Consider the following 20,574-nt stretch of genomic DNA (forward strand, 5'->3'; position numbering starts at 1 on the left):
CTGTTTTAAGGAAGAGCATGAGAACATTTTTCTGGGGCAGATAGTTTAATTATTTTAGGTGGTACCATTATTGTTGTGACTTGGAAGATTAGGTATGGAAGAAGGTTAGAGGTTGATATTGGATAGTTGAAAGGTGGACTACAATAGGTATTTCCCATTCTCTTTGGCTGCCCAGGAGCATTGAATGTACTTACTATGTTTGAGGAATTTCCCACTTTATGCATCATGGTAGGAGGCAGAGACCATTTCTCTTATGGAAACTTCCCAGCCTGCCTTGTAGGCAAGACTCAGGCATTTCACTCTGGCTTTGCCAATTAGTTATATTTTTACAGACATTTTGTCAGAAACTAATGACATAGAAAGATGGACTGAAGCATTCTGGGGTGGTTTGAGGCAGCTCCACAAATTTTGCAGAGGCAGATTTTCCTCATGGTGACATACAGTGCCTGACATCAGTGAGGTTGATGGTGCAATTTACAATGTCTTGCTTAGTCAGGGTGACAATGCTGGCCCTGTTGCTCCAGTTCTGTCAGGTAATTTGACTCTGACTAAATGCTAAGCCTGATTATCTGGACTTCCAAGAGTTTCCATATGTTTTAATACATTTCTGTTTAGAGTAGCCCAAGTTGGTTGTGTATATTTAGTACTTCTGAGTGTTACAGGAAAAACAAAACAAAGCAAGTTTACTGATCTTTGTAAAATTATCTTGTCTCCAGCCACCATATCACATTTGCTTATTCATCACAACAGTATTTTTAAAATAAAGTTCTTTAATTTTCGAGGCATATTGTTATGTCATAAATAAATTAAGATTATATTATGGGCTTTTCTCCCCCTAAGTAATGTAAGTACAGATGGTAGAATTGGCCCACAGTTACCATTCCTGAGGTCTGTTGAACTGGCTGCAAATGCTAGGCAACTGTGTGCTGCTCACGTTTTCCTGTGAGCAGACTAAAGATGCTATGGTTTAGGAAAAAGCAAGTTCTTGCCCAAACATAATCAGTACACAGACTCCTTTGTAGCTGTTATGAAGACTTGGCTTAGTGGTGGCCAAGGGCACAAGTACTGTGATTTGGGTCCTAGAAGGCAGAGAGAGGGTGTTTACCACCCAAGTCAGCTAAAAGTAGAAGGACCCCAATTAGACATAAAAAAGAGCAGACCAATTGTTGCAATAGTAATTGTCAAGAGCAGGGATAAAGCTAAAAAAGTGAGCCCAGATTCAGGAACCAGGAAGGACTGGGATGGATCAGGAACAAAGTTAACATCAAACCAAGGAGAACACTAGGTGGTGGGAAAGATGGATGTGGAATTTTTCTGGTCACTTCTATTAACTATCACTAGAGTGATGTATAAATTATTTGGAAAAATCATAGCAATCTGGAGTTTATGAAGCTGAACCTTCATTCCCTCTGTAGGACTAGACTCCTGCTTTGCCTCTTCACCCCACAGTTAGTTTGGTGACCCACTTGTAGCAGGACTATGTTCCTGAATGACATGAAAAGTGTTTTAGAGATTTATCTTTTTTATTTAAATATTTAAATGTGCAGGCAAAAAGTTATTCATCATTATTTCCCCTTTTCTTTTTTTAATGTCTGGCAGATGTGCAGTGATCCCTGTTTCATTCCTGATATTGATTTCTGGTGCCTTCATTTTCTTTCACCCATGATTTGTCTTCTTAGAGATTTATAAATTCTGTTAATGCTTTCAAAGAGCAAGCTTTGTTTTTGAGCTTTGACTTTCTTGATTTTTCTCATTCCACATTTGTTTTGTATTTTATTAATTCCTGTTCTGTGTTATTTTCTTCCACTTCGTTTCAGTTTAATTTGCTCTCTTTTTCCTAACTTCTTAAGATAGCAGCTTAGATCTTTGACTTTTGGCTTTCATGTTTTCTCATGTATACATTTAATGATAAACATTTTCTTATATTTATAGTTTTAACTGAATCCCATACATTTTGATGTCATGTTTTCATTGACATTCAGCTCCAAATATTTTCTAATTTTCATTTTAACTTTCCTTTCACTTATGTACTATTTAGAAGTATACTGTTTAATTTCTAAATATTTGAGAAATTTCTAGTTATTTTTTTATTACTGAGTTTTGGCTGCTTCCATTGTAGTCACAGGATATACTCTGTGAGGTTTTACTCTCCTTAAATTTATTGATACTTGCTCTATGAGCAGTATATGGTTGTTATGAGCAGTATATGTGCACTTGAAAATAATGGTATATTTTGCAGTTTGGGATTTAGTGTTTTATAAATGCCAACTAGGTAAAGTGTGCTAATTAAACTTTTAAGTCATTCTTTATTTCTGAATTTTGCCTACTTAGTCTCTCAGTTGTGGCAAGAGACGTATTACAATTTTTCACACTCACATTGTGGATTCTTTTTTTTCCTTTTAGGTTTGTCAATTACTGAATTATATAGTTAGATGCTATGCCAATAGGTGCATGCAATTTTAGACTTCTTCCAATCTTACTGATTACTGACTGTTTTATCTTTGTGAAATATCCTACTTTGTCACTTACAATGTGTTGGCCCTAAAGTTTATCCTGTCTATTATTATAGCTACACCAGCTTTCTTTTGGTTAGTATTTGTGTAGTACATTTTTTTTCTTTTCATCCTTTATAAATCCATATATGTTGGGTATATGTCTTGTAAGAAGCATATAGTAGTTGATTTTGCTTTCTTATAGATTCATCAAGTAGCTTTTATTTATTCCCTTCTTCTCTATTAGTCTGATATTCTCTTTTAGGCTTTATATTCTCGTATAGTCTTTTAAATGGTTTAAATGGTTACCTTGGACATTTTAGTAGGCATTCTTAATTTATTAAAGTCTAAGAAGTTATCTTTGATATCCTAATAATTCAAGGGCTTTGAGTTCTTTAACTTAATGTACTTACTGCATTTATTTTCTTCGTGTATCTTAATTGCATGCATATTTTTAAACCCCACATGATGTCATTATTATTGTTGTTTCATATAGTCTATATTCATTTAGACCAATCTGTCTGTGTGTCTGTCTGTATCCTTTCTAATTCTCTTCATTTCTTTCTGGAAATCCATGCTTCCACTTAGGATTATTTTTCTTCTGTCTAAAGAACTTCCTTTAGTGTTTTATCTAATGTAGGTCTGTTTGGTTTTGATTATCTGGAAAAAATGCTTGTATTTGGCCTTTATTTTGTAGAACATAAAGGATTTTTATGCTGGTATAAATTCTTAGTTGTTAGTTATTTTCCTTTAGAGCTTTACATATATCATTTTATTATTTCAGACATTCTCCCTTTATTCCCATTGGGTAGCAGCAATCCTATTTCCCCTGGATAATCAAGATCAGGTAACCCAGTCTGTACAGTTAGTCCCCTTATTGTTTGCTGGTTTCCTGGTATAAAGAGCTCAAAATTAGCAGGTAGGAATCTCAACGTCCAATTGTCTCTGATAGAATAATTTATCCCTTGGTAATTAAGAGCTTGAAAGCAGCAGAGCTCCATATTGAACTGTATTTAGACTCATACCCCTACGTTATGCTGGGACCTGATCCCAGCAATGGGTCTTCAGGCAGGAAGGAGTGGTGGCAGTGGGTGGGTCTTAATGAGACTCCTCTGCAATTAAAATCCTCTTGATTCCAGGAAAGGTCAGGAGTCTTTAGACAAGGCAGAAACATGCACTCATCACCTAAGGTAGAGGGGACACTTCTCTAAACAGAGGGTGGCTCAGAAGGATTTGGGAATTCCAGGTGTTCATGTTCACCTAAGTCTACCCAAACAACCCCATTCTTAGAGTCCATCCCAGTTATTAACCTGACTTTCCCAAGAGAGACCTGGTGAGGGTATGAGTTCACTTACATGTGGTTCTGGCTCTTCAAGCTATTTATGCTTTGAATAGGAAACTATAGGCAAGTATTGCTTACCTTTACACAGCTTTAAAGTGTGTTACTTGCAAGTCTGAAAGTCTGATGGTAGCAGAGTCATAATGTCAAAAAAATGGTAGGGATAAAGAATGTGCAACATTTATGCTGACAATGGGCTAATATCCTTTTTCAAAAAGTACTTTCATAGATTGTTAAGTGTAGTAGTCAGAATCATGGCTCCCAATGATACCCATGCCCTCATTCTTTGAGTAGGCTGCTTTATGTGGCAAAAGGGATTTGCAGATGTGATTAATGCACCTTGAGATGGGGAGCTATACCTGGATCATCTAGGTGGGCTCAGTCTCATGTCTCCTTAACAGCAAAGAACCTTTTCTGGTGGCAGAGAACCAGACAGATGGCAGTGTGAGACAGACTGGTTTGTCACTGTTGGCTTTGAGGATGGAGGAAGGGGCCACAAGCCAAGAAATATGGGTTACCTCTAGAAGCTGGAAAAGGCATAGAAACAGATTCTATCCTAGAAGCTTCAAATAGGAATACAATCTGGACAATATTTTGATGTCAGCCCAGTGAGACCTGTTTCTCACTTCAGACCTCTGTAAGTGTAAGATACTCAGTTTGTTTAAGCTACCAAGCTTGTCGTAATTTTTTATGGCAGCAATAGAAGATTATACAGTAAGGAAAGACAAAGAACAGAAAAACACACAAAGACTGAATAGACAATTCATAGAATTGGCCAGTTAACATTTGACTGAAGCAGGTAAGTGCAGATGAATGAGATACCATTCTTCACTCATCACATTGGCAAATATTAAAACAATTGATAACACACTGTAATAGTGAGAAATAAGCACTTCTAAACATTGCTGGTAGGAGCATGAATTTATATAACTTTTGGGAAAGTAATATGGTGATATCTATCAAAATAACATGCAAATCCTTTGACTTAGTAAAAGCAACTTTAGCTACCTTCCTTACAGAAATAATAGGGACATTTTTTTCTGTAAATGTACAGGAAAATTTATTGGTTCATCAAAAAACTGAAACTAATCTTAAGGTTCATCTTGGGGAATGGTTTAATAAATTCTGACAAATCCACTATACAAAATATTATGCATAAAGTAAAATTATCTGGGTCTCTCTGCAGAGTCTAGAAGGCAGTCCATTGTATACTACTGGTTAAAAAAGCAGGCTGCAAGATAATGTCCACAGCATGAATCCATCAAAATTACAAATTATACAACAAAGCATGAAATAATATTTGCATATATATGTTTATATACATTTCTGTTTGTGTAGAGAAAGATGTACAGATAAAGAAACACATCAAGCAATTGACATTGGTTATCTCCAGTTATGGCACATGGGGATAAGGGGTATGTGTGAAAGGAGAGAATTAACTTTTTCTTCATACAACTCTATTGCTCAGCTTTTTGAAATGAACACATAAAACTTTTATAACATTAAACATTTCTAATACAATATTTAAGAAAGAGAAGAAATGTTGCATTATTGAACTTACACGTTTTCCCATGAGCTGATAAACAACCCTCTTACCTGGTGCTTTGGCCCTGTCCACTGGCCAAAAATCCAGTTCTGGCTACAGCACACCTTTGTCTACACAGCAGTGAATCTTTCTGCAGCTATGTGAGCATTTTGTGGCATTTTGTCCCTCTCTGATAACAATGAGGAGGAGATGGGAAGAAAATGAAGTGTAGGTAAGAAGTGTAAGTTTCAAAAGTTTAAAATAGTAGAATCAAAGGCAGAAATCATTAGGCCTGCCAAAATTAGTAAATCTCCTGAATCAGATACTCAGCTGGACCTAAACCAGCTGAGTGTGAGTTTGTGAAGGAAAAGAACAAAATTAAAGCACAGAAGCAAAGATGCTGTCTCTTTTGAGTCAAGTAACCGTGAGGTCCGTCATGTATTTGTTTTTCTTCTCCAAGATGGAACTACCCCTGAACAGATGTGAAACATGTAGGTCTGCAGCAGGGTTTTCTCACGTGAAGCTTTTCTTTTTTCAGGTACGTGTTTGGTCTGCACAGTAATACTCTGAAATACTGCTCTTCCTGCTGCCCCTGCCATCTCTTTGTATGCATTTCCAGGTCCCCACTTCTAGTCAGTCAAGACAACTCACATGGTCTTCAGAATGCCTAGGGTGAGTAGGAAGAAGAATAGCAAGAAATAGTCAAATTTTAAGTATTTGATTTCCCAAACAGATTTTTAAAATTCAAAAGGGCAAACCCCAGTGAAGCAAGGTACAGAATTTATACTGCAGGGTAACCAGGAAAGGGAGGGAGGAGGCCAGCCCTCTCCTGCCACCTGGGAGCTGGGAGCAGGGAGCAGGGTGGTCTAGGCTGGGGTGGAGAGGAGGGAACTACCGGGGGGGTCTTTCATGGGTCTGTGTGTGACCCAGGCAGGGAGCTATGACAGCTCTTGGTCTTTGCTTTGAACAGTAATGAGTATGTATTAAAAAAAACCCAGCTTTATTTATATACTGAGGTCTCTTAATAACATTATTTATTCTTTAGTAACATTTGTGTATTTTTGTCTCACTTCATTATAAGCATCAGTGACCTAGTAATGCCTTTGCCTGCCTATTACCCACCTTCTCACACTTCCGGATGGAGGGGCAGTATGCCATGTCGTCCACACCCCTGGCTATAATTGATTGAATCAGTGGTGGACCCAAGACGCAGATCTGTTCAACCTGAAATTTCTAAGAGGCCTCAGAGGCTCTACTAGTGCTGAGTGCTGGGAGGAGACTTCATGGAAAGCTGGGGAGGCCATATGCAGGGAAGGAGAAAGCTGGGGAAAAGGCAGAAGGAAGTAGGCGCTGTGAGACAAAGGGCTAAGAGCAACAGATCCCCCCAGGCAGCTTGGATAAACAGAGAGGGGAGTCTCCTTCCAGACTTTTCCATCTCTGGTTCCCCCCTGAGGCTTGACTGCGTCTATCAACATTTTGTCATGAAAAGTGAGGATATTAGAATACTTATACTTCCTCTCATCTCTTGTCTTCTCCCCACCCGTTATTAGTTCCTTGTCTTTATTTCAAGCTTTTTATTTTGAAATGAGTTTGTATTTACCAAAAAGTTGAAAGGCTGGTACAGAGCGGTCTTGTATATCCTTCAGCAGAGGGTTTGTATATCCCTCATGTCACCATTTACATAACCATGATGCAGGAGTCAAAGCTACAAACTGAACCTTGGGTCAGGAGTATTATCAGGGTAACCAACTCAGCCAGGTTTTCATAAGACTCTCCTGGTTTTAGCACTGAAAGCCGGCTATACAAGGAAGCCCCCAGTTCCAGACCAACCAGGGTTGTGCTAATTTAAAGCTGAAAGTCACAGGCCCAGAGAGCCCCTTCAGTTCTGAGCAAACCAGGATGGTGGGTCCGCCAATCACCTGAAGTACAGACTTCACTGGGTTTCCCCGGGCTTTGCTTTAATGTCATTTTCCTGTTCCAGGACCGAATACAAGATACCATTTAGCATTTAGTGGTGCTGTCTCCCGAGTTTCCTCCAATCTGTGACGATTTTCAGTCTTTCCTTGTTTCCCATGACCTTGACATTTTGAAGAGTACTGGTCAAGTATTTTGTAGAATATCCTTGAATTTGGGTTTGTCTGATATTTCCTCATTCATCTGGGGCTATGAACACAGCAGAGTGAAGGGAAAAGTGCCCTTAGAGGTACATGATAGCAACATGACTTACGATTGCTTATTCAACACTGATCCCTTGGTTAAGGAGGCATCTGCCAGTTTTCTCCACTGTGAAGTCATGATTTTTCTCTTTCCACCATCATTCTTGGGAAGTGAGTTGCTATGTCCAGCCCACACTCAAGAGGGACTTAGTTCTATCTCCTGAAGAGAGAATCAAAGAATTTCTGGACATATGTTAAAACTCTCAGAGCATTAATGAATATTTTGGTGGAGATATTTTAGGCCTCTGCAGATATCCTGGTTGCTCCTGAAAAGTTTTCGCCCACTACTCTCTAGCCTGCATCCGTGAGGTCTTGCCTATAGCAATTAGGCAAGCCTTCCATCTCCTGCTTCCCCTAAAGTTCCCCCAGGATCCAGCCTCCGTGTTCCCAAACATCTTTCTAATGGTGATCTTCTATACTTCTATCATTTTAATTGTTAAAATATATAATATTGGTAGTCTGCCTAGGGTGCACCTTCTGACCTTTAGTTCTGGGAGCTTCATCTGAAGCCTGCATAAATTCTCCCATTTGCTAGGGTTGGCTTTGCTGGGTTCTGTTCCCTACAAGGAAATGGTGCCTCCAAGAGTGAGCATCGCGGAGAAGGAAGGTGCTCCGTGCATGATGACCCTCTTGTACCTTCTTCCCCGGGCAGAGATGGACCTGTACAGAGAGCAGTGCCCTATTCGGTGTGCTGTGCTGCGCACTGTGGTAGGAGGGTCTCAGGGCCTTCAGTGCTATTTTCCAGAGTATCTCCTCTGCTTGGGCTGAGAGTCCTCCCTGACGCAGAAGCCCTTCCCTCTGTCCTTCCTCTTCCTTCTACTAACTGCTCCCCACGGCCTTCCGAGCAGCCCTGGCTCTGCCTCAGACACAGCATGGGCCACGGCTCTCCTTGTGGGCTCTTCACTGCAAACAGAATTAAATTGTAACTGAATCAACCTGGATTCCAGTCTCCATAGACTGACCTGTACTTCCCTCTCCATCTCCACCTCTCAGCATTTACTGTCCTTAAAACACTGCTTTTCTGCTCACCACACCTCTGGGGCTTGGCCCAGGGAGTCCTCTCTGGCTGGAATGGCCTTCCTCTCCTGCTTCCCCTGAAGCTCCCCCAGGATCTAGCCTCCGTGTTCCCAAACATCTTTCAGTAGCAAACCTGTCATGGATCATACACTGTTGTTCGGCAATTTCTCTGTGTCCAGTTCAGTCTTTTTTACATGAGTTGACAACTCTCAAAAGCAGCCCATCTTGTTTATTTATGCATTTTCAGCACAGGGCCTAGAGTCTAATAATATCTGGTAACATTTCTTGAGTGTTTTTTTTTATCAGGCACAACAAATCACCTTACCTGGGTTCATATGAGGATCCATCTGTAATCAAGGTGTTTTCAATTCTCCCTTTTTTACCTATGAGAAAACTGAGGTCCATAGAGGATACTGGACTTGCCAAGGCAGCTCAGGCAAATGACAGATGAACCAGACTTTGAATCCTGGTGTCTTTGGCTCCAAGGGCCTTCTTACTACCATGAAGCAAGCTTCCTCCTAAGGATTATTTCTGCAGTGATATTAAGGACCTGTCCTCAAATGCAGCATCCTGGACGTCCTTTTAGAGACAGTCTGGCCCAGCTGCCTTATGTTAAAGATGAGAAAACAGAGACTCAGAAAGGCACCGAGTGATCTCCCAGCTTGGGAACAAGAGTCTCAAGCAGATCTTAGGTCTTCTGACACCAGAGCCATTCTTTCTACCTTATCACACTGCTTGACAGTTTGATGGGGGATCTGCTGCATCATTGGTCTGACGAAAAGAGTAGCATCAGATATAAGGTCCTCTTCTAGCAGATGGGCTTTATTCCCCAAGTGTGCAGAGCAGTCTCTAGTGATCTGTAGCAGCCACAGATTGGTACAGGAAATGACATGGTGTTCATGTAGTTCCACAGTGAAAGAAGAATGCATTTCTTCGGACCTGAATTACAGCATTTGTTGGGTGGCTTTTAGCAAAGCTTCTACATGGATAACCCTAGGAAACCTTATTCTGATTGACAGAAGAGTCATGAAAGACCACATATTGTATGATTCCATTTATGTGAAATATCCAAAATAGGTAAATCTATTAAGACAAAAAGTTGATTTGTGCTTACTAGAGCTTAGGTGAGTGTGGAACGGAGCACCTGCTATAGGAATGGGGAATGGACACTTTTGCTGGTCCGTAGGGTGCTGCTCACTCTAATCCTTGAATACGGCTCCACCCAAGTCTCAGATGGTTTACACTCCCACCTCCGGCTGATCAGGACTCTGCTGGGTACCTGACGTCTCCCAGATGCTCTCCCTGTGCCACGCTGTCCTCGTCGGCGCTCTGTCTTGCTAACTTCAGCCACCTTGATCTCTCTGGACCTCACTGCTGTCTCTTCAACTCAGAGAGCCTGGTGGGCTTTGCCTGGGCTTTCCCTTGAAGATCTGTGGGTGGTAAGCTCCCCGTGTTGTGTAGGGCTGTGAGCAGTTGTCAGGGTGGTAAGCTCCCAGGGATCCTTGATAGCCAGATGTCTGGTGTCTTGAAAATCATTGTTTCATACATTTGTCTTTATTTTTGGTTGTTTCAGACAAGAGACTAAATCTAGTTCCTATTACCCCATCTTTTCTGGAAGCTGGAGAAACCACACTTGAACAGTGTACCCCTAGTACATGCCTCACACCATTCCTCAAACTCCAGGCACACACAGACACTTTCTTAGCTAACTATCTGCATGGCAAATATCAGTCAAGATGTCACCTCCTCAGGCCCTTCCTGGCCCCAGAATTTGAGTTTGGGTGTAAGCTTAAGAATATCTGGGCAAATTGCTTCACTTTTGGAGGCTCAGTTTTGCCATCTGTTGCATAGTTTGCTGGGATAGGGACACAATGGATGGGAAACACCAAGCTCAACACCATGTGAGTTCCTCTCCCCAGCTCTTTCCATCTCCCTCTTCTTCAGAGAAGGTAGGAAGAAAAAAGGCACCCGGTCTATATCATTTTGGTTCCTTAAAGAAATGATGAATGGGAGCAAATTCTCTCTATCTGCCCACCTGGAGCTTCAAGGAGCGGGTGACTGAGCTGCAGGCTCCCTGTAACTGACTGGATGAGGCTGCTCAACCCAGGGGGTTGTAAACATGAGCAGTTTTATTTTCCCCCAGTCATTTCTTTATCCATGCCCTGTTGAATCACTTAACAGAATCTTGATAAGACTCTAACTTCCAGGTCTCTTTTGGATATTAAAAATTTAATTCAAATTTATACCTTCAATCTCAACCTTGATTTAAATCTCATCTCCTGGGACTATAGCAGGGGCCTTTTCCTGGGGATCCTAATCATGAATTTCTCAGGCAGTGGGAAGAATTGCACTCAACGTGTGCTCTGCCTGCTTGTGGTGGAAGGGCAGGGATGGGCTTCCAGGGCAGCTAGTGGGGCCTTGCTTTTCCTGCCACCTTCAGTGGCCAGCGGCTGCCCAGGGATGAGGCCTGGGCCTGTTGAGTGTGCTATGGGTGGGGACAGAGCTCTGTGGTCTGCTCATCCCCAGACATGTGCTGTCTGGCTGGGCATTCAGGAATATCCCTTAAGAACAACTGAAATAATCTCTAACTTGAACTCTAACTGGATAGTCTGGTTGCCCTTCTTCCTGGGCCACATATTCTGCTGAACCATCAAGAAAGGTACCTCTCAAGTGGCGGGGTATCTGGTTCACAGCCCCACCTCCCCTCCTCTTGTCTGCTGGTGAGAGGGAGTCTGCTGAAGGCTCCCGGGAGGGTATTTATCTTTTTTCCCCACTTGCAAGTGTTCACACTTCTTCTTGAGTCAAAGTCACCCACTGTGGCTATTCTGAGGCTCCTGTTATTGTCCACTGTGGCCTGGGCCAAGCCCCATTGCTTTCCATTCATCACTCCTGAGATGCCATCCGCCTGTCCCACCACTTCCTGAGGAGGCTGGGCCCACAGGGGAGGGCAGATGCCTGGCCCTGGGTCCAGAGTGAGTACCTCAGTGGTGTGGTCAACAGGACTGGGGAGGGTGGTCCACGGGCACAGTGCCAAAGACCCCATCATCCAACGGCAGAGAGGAGAGTGCAGTTCTGGGTAAAAGGCAGCAGGGAAGATTACAAGGTTGGAAAAAGACCAGAAAATAAAAAGACACTATTTTGGTTCTATGCCCTGGCCTGCCTCTGAGACAAGCTAGTGGGGCTGGCTTCCTTTAGTTTCTAAGGGAGACTGTTTCCCGTTAGATATGTGGCAAGGGGTTCATTCCTTCCTCTCCTGTGGGAGGGTCCAAGCCTTGTGGCCTGGTGCTCACAAATGTACTGACTTCTTTCTAGGTCACTGATTAGAGGCTCTTTACATATATTTTTATCCTCATCATCCACACCAGGCATAAAACAATCTCATTTTTTGTATCCGTGAACTGATGTTGCTCAGGAACCCTTATTTCCTGTGAAGGCAGGGCCATCCCCTCTCACCACCTACCAACCAACTTCAGTCTTGGTATTGCAGTTTCTTTTGATTTAAGACATTGTGAATTTGGTTAAATATTTAGCCAAATTCAGACCTGCCCCGTCTCCTCCTTTTGTCCTCACCTCTGGGAGGAAATAGTTTCCCTGTGCATGTTTCAGTGTTGTCCTGGCTTTGGAGGAAGGCTGTAGGACAGTGTGCAGGTGAAAACTGAGAAGGCAGGGTGCAGCCAGACACCACCATAGTGGCCACTTTCTTGGCTCCTGCAGAGCCTGGAGGAAATCCACAATTTCTGCACCCCTTGCAAAGGAATTCAGACGATGACTGGGGATTTGAGACGGTGTGCCGGCCAGAAGTCACTGTGGTGTGCGGCACAGTCTTACCAATGGGCTGGGGATGAGAGGGGCATTGCTGAGTCTCAGGGGGTCAGCAGTGCAGGAATGATGCCTCATCTGCAGAAGGAGATGGGCCAACTTCATGCAGCCGGTGTAGACCATGCAGCACCGACTGTGGACTCTCAGCTGAGGCACCTGCAGGGGCAGAAGCCAAAGGCCAGAGTGCTCCCAGCTGCCCTCCCAACCATGGCATGCACACAACGTGTACCTTCTACCCATTTTATGGGCATTCTGATGCCCAGACAATAAATGTCTGTTCTGATTGTTTAGTCAGAATTGGTTTATTTGTTTGAAACCTAGAATTGCAATATTCTCCATGGGTCCTGTTCTGCTGTAAGGTATCTAGGCATTAATACTCCAGAATTTCAGGCAGGAAGTGGGGCAGGCCCCCAGCCCTGCACTCTGCGTTCAAGTCCCCCTGAAACATAACTCAGCCTTTTCAAAGGGACACACTTAATGTGTCATTGTCTTTTCTTAATTAATTTGTAATTACAGTATAATCAACACATAATATTATATTAGTTTCAGGTATACAACATACTGAATCCATGTTTGCATATATTACAGAGTGATTCCACAATAAGTGTAGTTACCCTCTATCTCCATATGAAGTTATTACAATGCTATTGACTATATTCCCTGTGCTGTACTTTCATCCCCATGGCTAATTTATTTTACAGCTGGAATTTTGCACCTCTTTATCCCCTTCACCTAATTTTGCCCATCTTCCCACTCTCTCCCCTCTTAAAACCACCAGTTTGTTCTCTGTATTTATGAGTCTATTTTTGTTTTGTTTTGCTGTTTAGATTGCACATATAAGTGGAATTATATAGTATTTGTCGTTCTCTGTCCGACTTATTTTAGTTAGCATAATACCCTCTGGGCAAATGACAAATTTCCGTTTTATTTTTAGGCTGAGTAATATTCCACTGTGTATATGTACCACCTCTTTGTTACCCATTCATCTGCTGATGGGCACTTGAGTTGCTTCTATATCTTGGCTATTGTAAATAATGCTGTAATAAACTTAGGGGTGCATATATATTTTCAAATTGGTGTTTTTTGTTCTGTTTGGGTAAATACCCAGAAGTAAATTGCTGGATCATATGGTAGTTCTGTTTTTAATTTTTTGAAGAACCTGTTTTCCAGAGTGTTTTCCAGAGTGGCTGCCCCAGTTTACATTCCCACCAACAGTGCACAAGGGCTCCCTTTTCTCCACATCCTCGCCAACACTTGCTGTTTCTTGTCTTTTTGTACTAGCCATTCTGATGGTGTGAGGTGGTAGCTCCCTGTGGTGATGTCCTATTCTTGGTCTCATCATTTCCAAATTCTGTTGCTGGCCCTCAGCCCATCTTGGCAGAGAAAAGGTTCTTAGTCCTGTCCTGTGTCCTTCTTTGCACTCACCTCCACCACTCTGGGAAGTAAACTCCACGAAGCTGCCTTCTCAGAGCTTTGGTTCCAGATCTTCCAAGTCAGTTATGTCCTTAGAAATGCAAAGGAAAACCAATTCCCTTTCAAGCACCAGTTCTTGGAATTGAGCCTTTTCAAAAGTAAGAATTTCTTTCTTTGTTCTGTTCTGACTCTCCTCTCCCTCTTCCCCTGATCTCAGTGCCATGAAAAAGGCAAGTTTCCCTGGAAGGCGGGGAGGGTGCCTGAGACAGGATGCCTGGGAACAGCAGGCTTTTAATATCTGAAGATGTTATACCACTACATTGTACTTTTTAAGTTAGGTCACATTTTTATTAATTATCTCTGGAGGGCTTATTAAACTGTGAAGATTGCAGTATGAAATTATTAACGATGAATTTATGAATGATAATGCACTTTTGAGTCCAGATATTAAACTCAAAGACACTCAATCCCAGATGGAGATGCATTTGCAGGGAAGTCAGCTGGAGACCCCACATGCCTCTGGGGAGCAAATGTGCAGGAGCTCCCATCCCTTCCCAGCAACTCTTAAACCAGCGAGCTCATTCGCTGCTGCTGTGCATCGACTGGCACCCCTGTTCACTCAGTGTCCTTCCTCTCCCTTTCCCCAGGCAAGACTTTGTGGTTTGCAGAAGTGGATTCAACCTACACAGCCACAGTGTAGGGGGAGGTGGTGGGCTGGAGGTGAGCAGGGGTGCCAATGAGTCTGAGGAGCCTATAGGGTGTTTCTAGGCCTGCTTCTTGTGCCTCAAGCTGCAAAAGCTGAGGCCACCAGAGTGACTCTGGGATGGGTGGAGTCAAAAAGTTTTTGGTGGTGGTCTAGGTCTGCTGATGAGGAGTGGTATTTCTGTGGATCTCAGGAACATTGCATCCTGGACAATGTGAGCCTCTCTGGGCCTTGGTGACCTGGGATGGCATGGCCATGTGAGGCTCTGAGACCTGGGGTGGAGTGAGCAGAACTGGACAGTAAGCTGGAACTGGCAGTGGGAGAGAATCCTAACCCAGAAGGCAAGGGGGGATGAGCTTTCTAATGACAGTCCAAAGAGTGGGTCCTGCTGTGGGTGGTGAGGCTGATCCTGCTCTCCTCCAGCCCTGGCAGGAGTGTTAGTGGAGCAAAGTTGGACTCATTTGCCTTCATGAGACAGAAAGCCAATCACTGAGGCACCTGCCTCTTGTGGAGAGAAAGGTTGATTGCCAGGTGCCCAGCAAGGAGACAGGAGGCAGGGCTCAAATCTGTCTCCTGGACAGTGGGGGAGAGAGGATATTTTAAAGCATTTGGGCAAGGTTGGGATAGGGAGGTTCATGATGTGGTGGTGGGCGATTGCTTGGAGGGTGGGGAAAGTCTAGTTCTTCATTTCAGGTCTGGGCTGCAACATTTAGCACCACTGTGCGGAATCTGATCTAATTACGAAATGCTGAGGTCCAGGAGGCAGGAAGTGTGGGTTCCCAGGACTAGGACGCCCCTCAGGTGGGCAAGAAGGAGAATAAGACGCAGGGGTGTTCCATCCCCGCTGTGGGGAGGATGAGTCTTGGGGAAAATCCTGCCTGGGGCCCTGAGGAACACAGCACCTCTGCCCTCCTTGGCCTAATGGGCACGGCAGGAGAGGGAGTCTGAGAAGGGAGGAGTTTGGGGCACTGAGAGGAAGCCAAAAGCACAGGGGCTCCCACCTCCAGTACCATTAGAATTCTGGAGCCAGGTGGCCAGTGATCCCGAGGGACAATGGCAGCACTGGATGCTTAGGCAGAGAAAGCTTTAAATATTCTCCTTGGCTCCCCACAGCCTGTGCAAGTGTGTGGGAGGCGCTGAAGGTCCACCTCCCGAGCAGGGAGCATGCAATGCAGCTGAGAGGCCAGAGGCTCCCAGAGCCAGCAGCCTGATCAGCTGAAGGTTTCAGGGGGTGGGGCAGCCCTGTTGACACCCCCGGGGAGAAGCCAGAGAGGACCTGGGGGACAGGTGCTTATCTGAGGCCTCCACAAGGACCACCAGGGCTTCTGAACACCCTCAAGACTAAACAAACATTCATGCCTAAGATTTAACCTGAAATGCCTGTTTAATCTCAAGAGATCAAATTACCTTTGCCTGGCAAGTATAACACCCTTCCTGGCCCACACCTGGGCAGGTGGAGGGACCCAGGCAGAGCTGCTTCATTAGCAGGGAGGGAGATTTCAAAGAAGATGAGGATGGAGATGAAAGTAGGAATGTTGTTTTGTTTTCAAATCTTAGTTGTAGGGTGTAATATTTTTACCCTGATAAATAAGTAAGGGAATTTGCTGGTTTTCAATAAGGATAAAGTATTGTTTCATGGACTCTAAGGGCAGAAATGTGACTGTTCTTATGAAGGGAGGGGAACCATGAGCTGAGAAGCCTATGAGAAGACCCTGTCTCCTCTGCTTTCTTCTACCGGTCAGCTTTATTTTTCTCTGCAATTGGCCTTTACTGATTCACGGCCCATGGAGTGTCAGATATTGGTCTGGTTTCCTTTTTCTCCATTAAGAGGCCAGACTCTCTTTCTCCTTGAATTTTCAAAGATAGGATCTCATCAGCTCAGCTTAACTTCAGGGTCTGAAAGCTTAACCTGAGCATCCATCCCAGATGCAGCCATCTAGGCCCAGTGCTGTGTCCAGCTGGTGAGGGCACTGCAGAGCTGGGCCCCAACTTTCATGGCCACTGTCTATTCTGATGGGCTGGTCCTAAGTCATAGCTGTGGTTCAGGTTTCAGCTGTCATCCTGGTGTGACCCTGAGCTCACTCAAGTTGAGTGAATGAGTATGTGTGAGTGTGAGTGTGATGGTTAATCGGCACACGGCACACATGGCTAAGCAGCGTTTCCTTCTGTGGGAGAGGGGACACTTCATGGGATTATGGTGCTCAGACTTGAGGTTTTCTGAATGTTGATGACATGGGAGCTGGGGAGGTGCTTAGCCAGCCCCTGGGTCATGCAGAGACTGAACGGGGTAAAGGAGTGTGTCTATCTGCAGGACCACTTGGCCACATGCCCCCTGGTAGCCACTCCGTCCCGGGCTCTTCACACTGTGTTTGGGTCCCTGGCCATTGACCTGGTCTCATAAAGCCCTGCCCACGTGTCCATGTGTGTAACAAGAACTTGGCCCTTGGAGTTGCCCCAGGAGGTCTGCTGGTGTTACCCTCACCGTGCCATAGACTTCCTCCCTGCTCCCACCCAGTCCCCAGCATGGCCTACAGAAGCGCTGTCTCCCTGGACTCCACCTGGGCTGGTGCACAGAGCAGAGCCTGGGGCTCCAGAGGCCTGGATTTTCTCTGTGACTCTGAGACTTAAAGATGGGTGGTCTGGTAAAGGCTAAATATTTCATTCTGTACAAAAGTCTCAATATTCTCCTCATGCCATTATTGTGGGAATCAAATGAGGTGGCAGGTTAAGCTATTCTGGCTCGACATCTGTCACTTGATGATCCTTTGAATACATGCTAGTTTTTTCTCCTGGGAAGAGACACCTTTGTCATTTAGAATAAGAAATGGAAGAAAATTCCATGATTGATAATAATGAGGCTTGCTTATGGCATTTGGAAGTTGGGATTCAGAATGAGTGCCGTGGATCCTGGCCTCAGGGGCACACCGCTTCCCCTGCTCTGCTGTCAGGGTCCAGCTGGCGTGACTGGGGCCCCACGGTTCAGCTGCCACTAGTATGACCTGGAATACAGGTGCACAGAGGGCATCCCTGGTGGAAAAGCTGCAAGGCATGCCTCAGGACAAGAAGGCTAAAATGGGATTGTTTTGAAAACATCCAGGTCTAGCTGAAATTCAAATGCCTGAGAAGAAGCTCAGAGATGGGGAAGGGAGGCTGTTTTGCCCTCCCCAGAGTGGCTTCCAGCTGAAAGAGGTTTTCAGTTCTGCATTAACAGCCTCCTGCAACATCAAACCCCAGAAACCAGTTTTACTGCATCAGAAAATGATTTATTCTCTGAAGTTAATGATCTGGAACAATAGATTGGTCTTGGTCAAAATCAATTATTATTATTTGGAGAAGTGGCTAGAAAAAGTCTCCTTTTCATTTTCAGGCTCACAGATGACAATCCTAAAGTACAATTGTTCAAGGAGAAAGCTTCATTTGGATTGCAGTTTGGGCACATGCACAGTTTTGTCCTTCAATTAATTCTTAAAGCTTAAATCCATACTTGGTGATGACTTGGGTACTCCTCCCTTAAAAGAAATCAGCTGGATCTGGTTCCCACCTGTTTAAGAGTGGCGGGTGCTTTTGGACACAGCTCCGAGTAGAGGGTTATTGAGCAGGTTGGCTGTTTGCCCCACAGTGCCTGGAGCTCATGGGCTGGGCTCTGAGTGCTCACAGCAGGGAGATGCTCTAGCACTTGTCAGGCACTCGGAGCTAGTCCCAGGGCTCTCACAAGCCACAATTCATGGTCCTTCTATCTGGGGTGAAGAGAAGAAGGGGCAGGATGGCTCCTGCTTAACAGAGTAAGAGATGGAGCCAGAGGAAGGAGACAGCCTGGCCAAAGGCTGCCTTCTGCCCTCGTGCTCTGGGTTCCCCCCGAGCACACCGCTCTGACTGAAGAACCTTACTCATTCTGTCTCTTCCCAGAGCCAGGAGGCCCACTGGCATTCCCGCTACTTGATTCCTTATCAGGGCTCAAGGACCCTGGTGATATGGCCCCACTTCTGCTTCCCAGACCAGCCTCCTGACCCCACTTGCCTCCCTTGAGCAGACCATTCTAGCTTGGGGTCTCTGCTGCTTCTGTGCCCCCATCTGGACTGTTCCTGCTCCTTTGCTTTAAGCTTGGGGCAGTTGTCTCCCTCTGCAGGCCTTGTGAATCCCTCCACCTGGGAGCCATGCATGGTACCCTGTGCCCCTGCAGCCCTCTTAGAGACCTGCACCAGAGGGATAGTCACAAGGCCTCAGGCAGCTCTCCCTGTGAGGTTCTGAGCCTCTTGAAGGTGGCTCTGACTCCTCTTGGTGTTGACAGAGCCTGGAGCAATAACCAGCACACTTCTGGGAGCTGCTCCATAAATGCTCAGACAAAGAACAAACATATTTTTCCTGAAATGTCTCCCAGGAGCCCTCAGTGCACCTTGACCTTGAACTTTTCTGAATTTCAAGTTTCTTGTTGGCTGTGCTGTTTGTTTGGCCTTATACTGTGGGCCACTGTGTATGATTATTGCTGGTCTCCCTGGGTAAATAGAAACACTTTCCTTCCTCACCTTATACATGTGTGTGGTCAGATTGGACCCCAAGACCATCAGCATGCAATCACAGTAAGACACCTTCACCGTCAACAATCTGAGTGCTGGTGGTCGATTTCTCCCATAGCCAAGGCAGGATCTCAGCCCCCTAACTGTTCTTGGAGGTCTTGGAGTCCCTGGGGAGTATCAGATAGAGTCTCAACCCACCCACTCATTTTCTTCTGCTCTGGTCTCTTTGTTGGGTCCCTCTGGCTGTCACTTGAGAGAGGTCTCCCACCAGTGTATCTCCCCCTTACCTTTTGTCCAAGCCCCAACTTGTGCTCTGCTGTTGCCCCTTCTGTTCTCTAGATGAGGCTCTGCAGTGTTGCACATGCTTCACTCCTTAGTCAAAAGGGCCCCTTGTGCCAGGAAGAAATGGAGCCCACACTCTGTCATCTGTTTGCCGGGGCCCCAGGCAGCCCCACCTGTATCTGGAGCCTTCCAAGTATTCACCAAAGCAACTCTCAGCTTTTACTGAGGTCACTTTGTCTCTGTAGGGTAAATTAGAAAAAGACATCAATCTAGCCTTCATTTCTTCATCTCTGCTTCTCTCCTTTGCCTAGAAACCCAAGTGCCAATTCATGCAACTGGCCCCAGGGCAAGAGAAGGCCTTCTGCGGAGGGGGCAGAGCTGGCTTGACCAGAACCGTGGTGTGTGCTGCTGTGTGGATGGGGCCTGCCTGTAGTTTTTGATCCTTAGCAGCTGATTCTGTGGATCCTTAGAATTTGTTCATCTAGGCTTTTTTTTCTGTTGCCTGAGACCCATGGATAAGATTACTAGGTATAAGTGGTTGTGCCAGGGGAAAATGCCAGTTGGAGTCTGCAAATGACACAGGGAGGAAGGCCACAGGATGGGTCACCCTGGAGGGGCTGAGCTGGCTGGGTACTGAGTGGGGGTTCAGTGCCAGGGTGGCTGAACTGAAGTGGAGGGCAGGTGTGTGGAGAGAGCAGATGGAGAATGCAAAATGGACCCATATTCCCTGAGTGCATGTCATCTCACTGTGGCCACCCCTTCTTCTGGGACCCAGTGACCTACCTGTGGGCCCATTAAGATTTCCCATTGTGGATAAAATGAGATTTCTTGTGGCCAGGATTCTCACCTGGCCCTGGTTGACTAGCTCACTGCACACCTGTGGGCAATACATGGCTGTTGACTCTATAAAAAGAGCTCCACCCAGTGCTCTGGGCGCAACATGGTGGCAGGGCTGCAAGGCTGCAGGAGAGCAGAGCAGAGGCTGGGGTGGTGGCAGCGCCGAGGACAGAGGCCCAGAGGACGGCTGTGCAGGACGACTGTGCAGAGGCCTAGAGGATGGCTGTGTGGGACGACTGTGTGGACAGAGGGGCCCAGAAGATGGCTGTGTGGGCAGAGAGGCCCAGAGGATGGCTGTGCAGACAGAGGGGCCCAGAGGCAGAGACTGGCTTGCTGCATGGGGATTCACTCTGAGTGAATGGGATTCTAGTGACTGACCTGCCACCTGGAAATAAAGTTGGGTATAACCCTTTCACC

At 45.1% G+C, this 20,574-nt stretch overlaps 1 long non-coding RNA gene across 1 annotated transcript in view; it reads left to right on the forward strand.

Moving 5' to 3' along the window:
• LOC140850583 (uncharacterized) overlaps window positions 1-20,574 on the forward strand; it is a 51,439-nt gene that overhangs the window by 16,957 nt on the left and 13,908 nt on the right. The window contains exon 2 of the long non-coding RNA XR_012133524.1: window positions 5,895-6,028. This is a non-coding gene — a long non-coding RNA (uncharacterized lncRNA). The remainder of the gene's footprint in view (window positions 1-5,894; window positions 6,029-20,574) is intronic.

The sequence above is a fragment of the Manis javanica genome, chromosome 7, assembly GCF_040802235.1.
Source record: "Manis javanica isolate MJ-LG chromosome 7, MJ_LKY, whole genome shotgun sequence".
Lineage (NCBI taxonomy): Eukaryota > Metazoa > Chordata > Mammalia > Pholidota > Manidae > Manis > Manis javanica.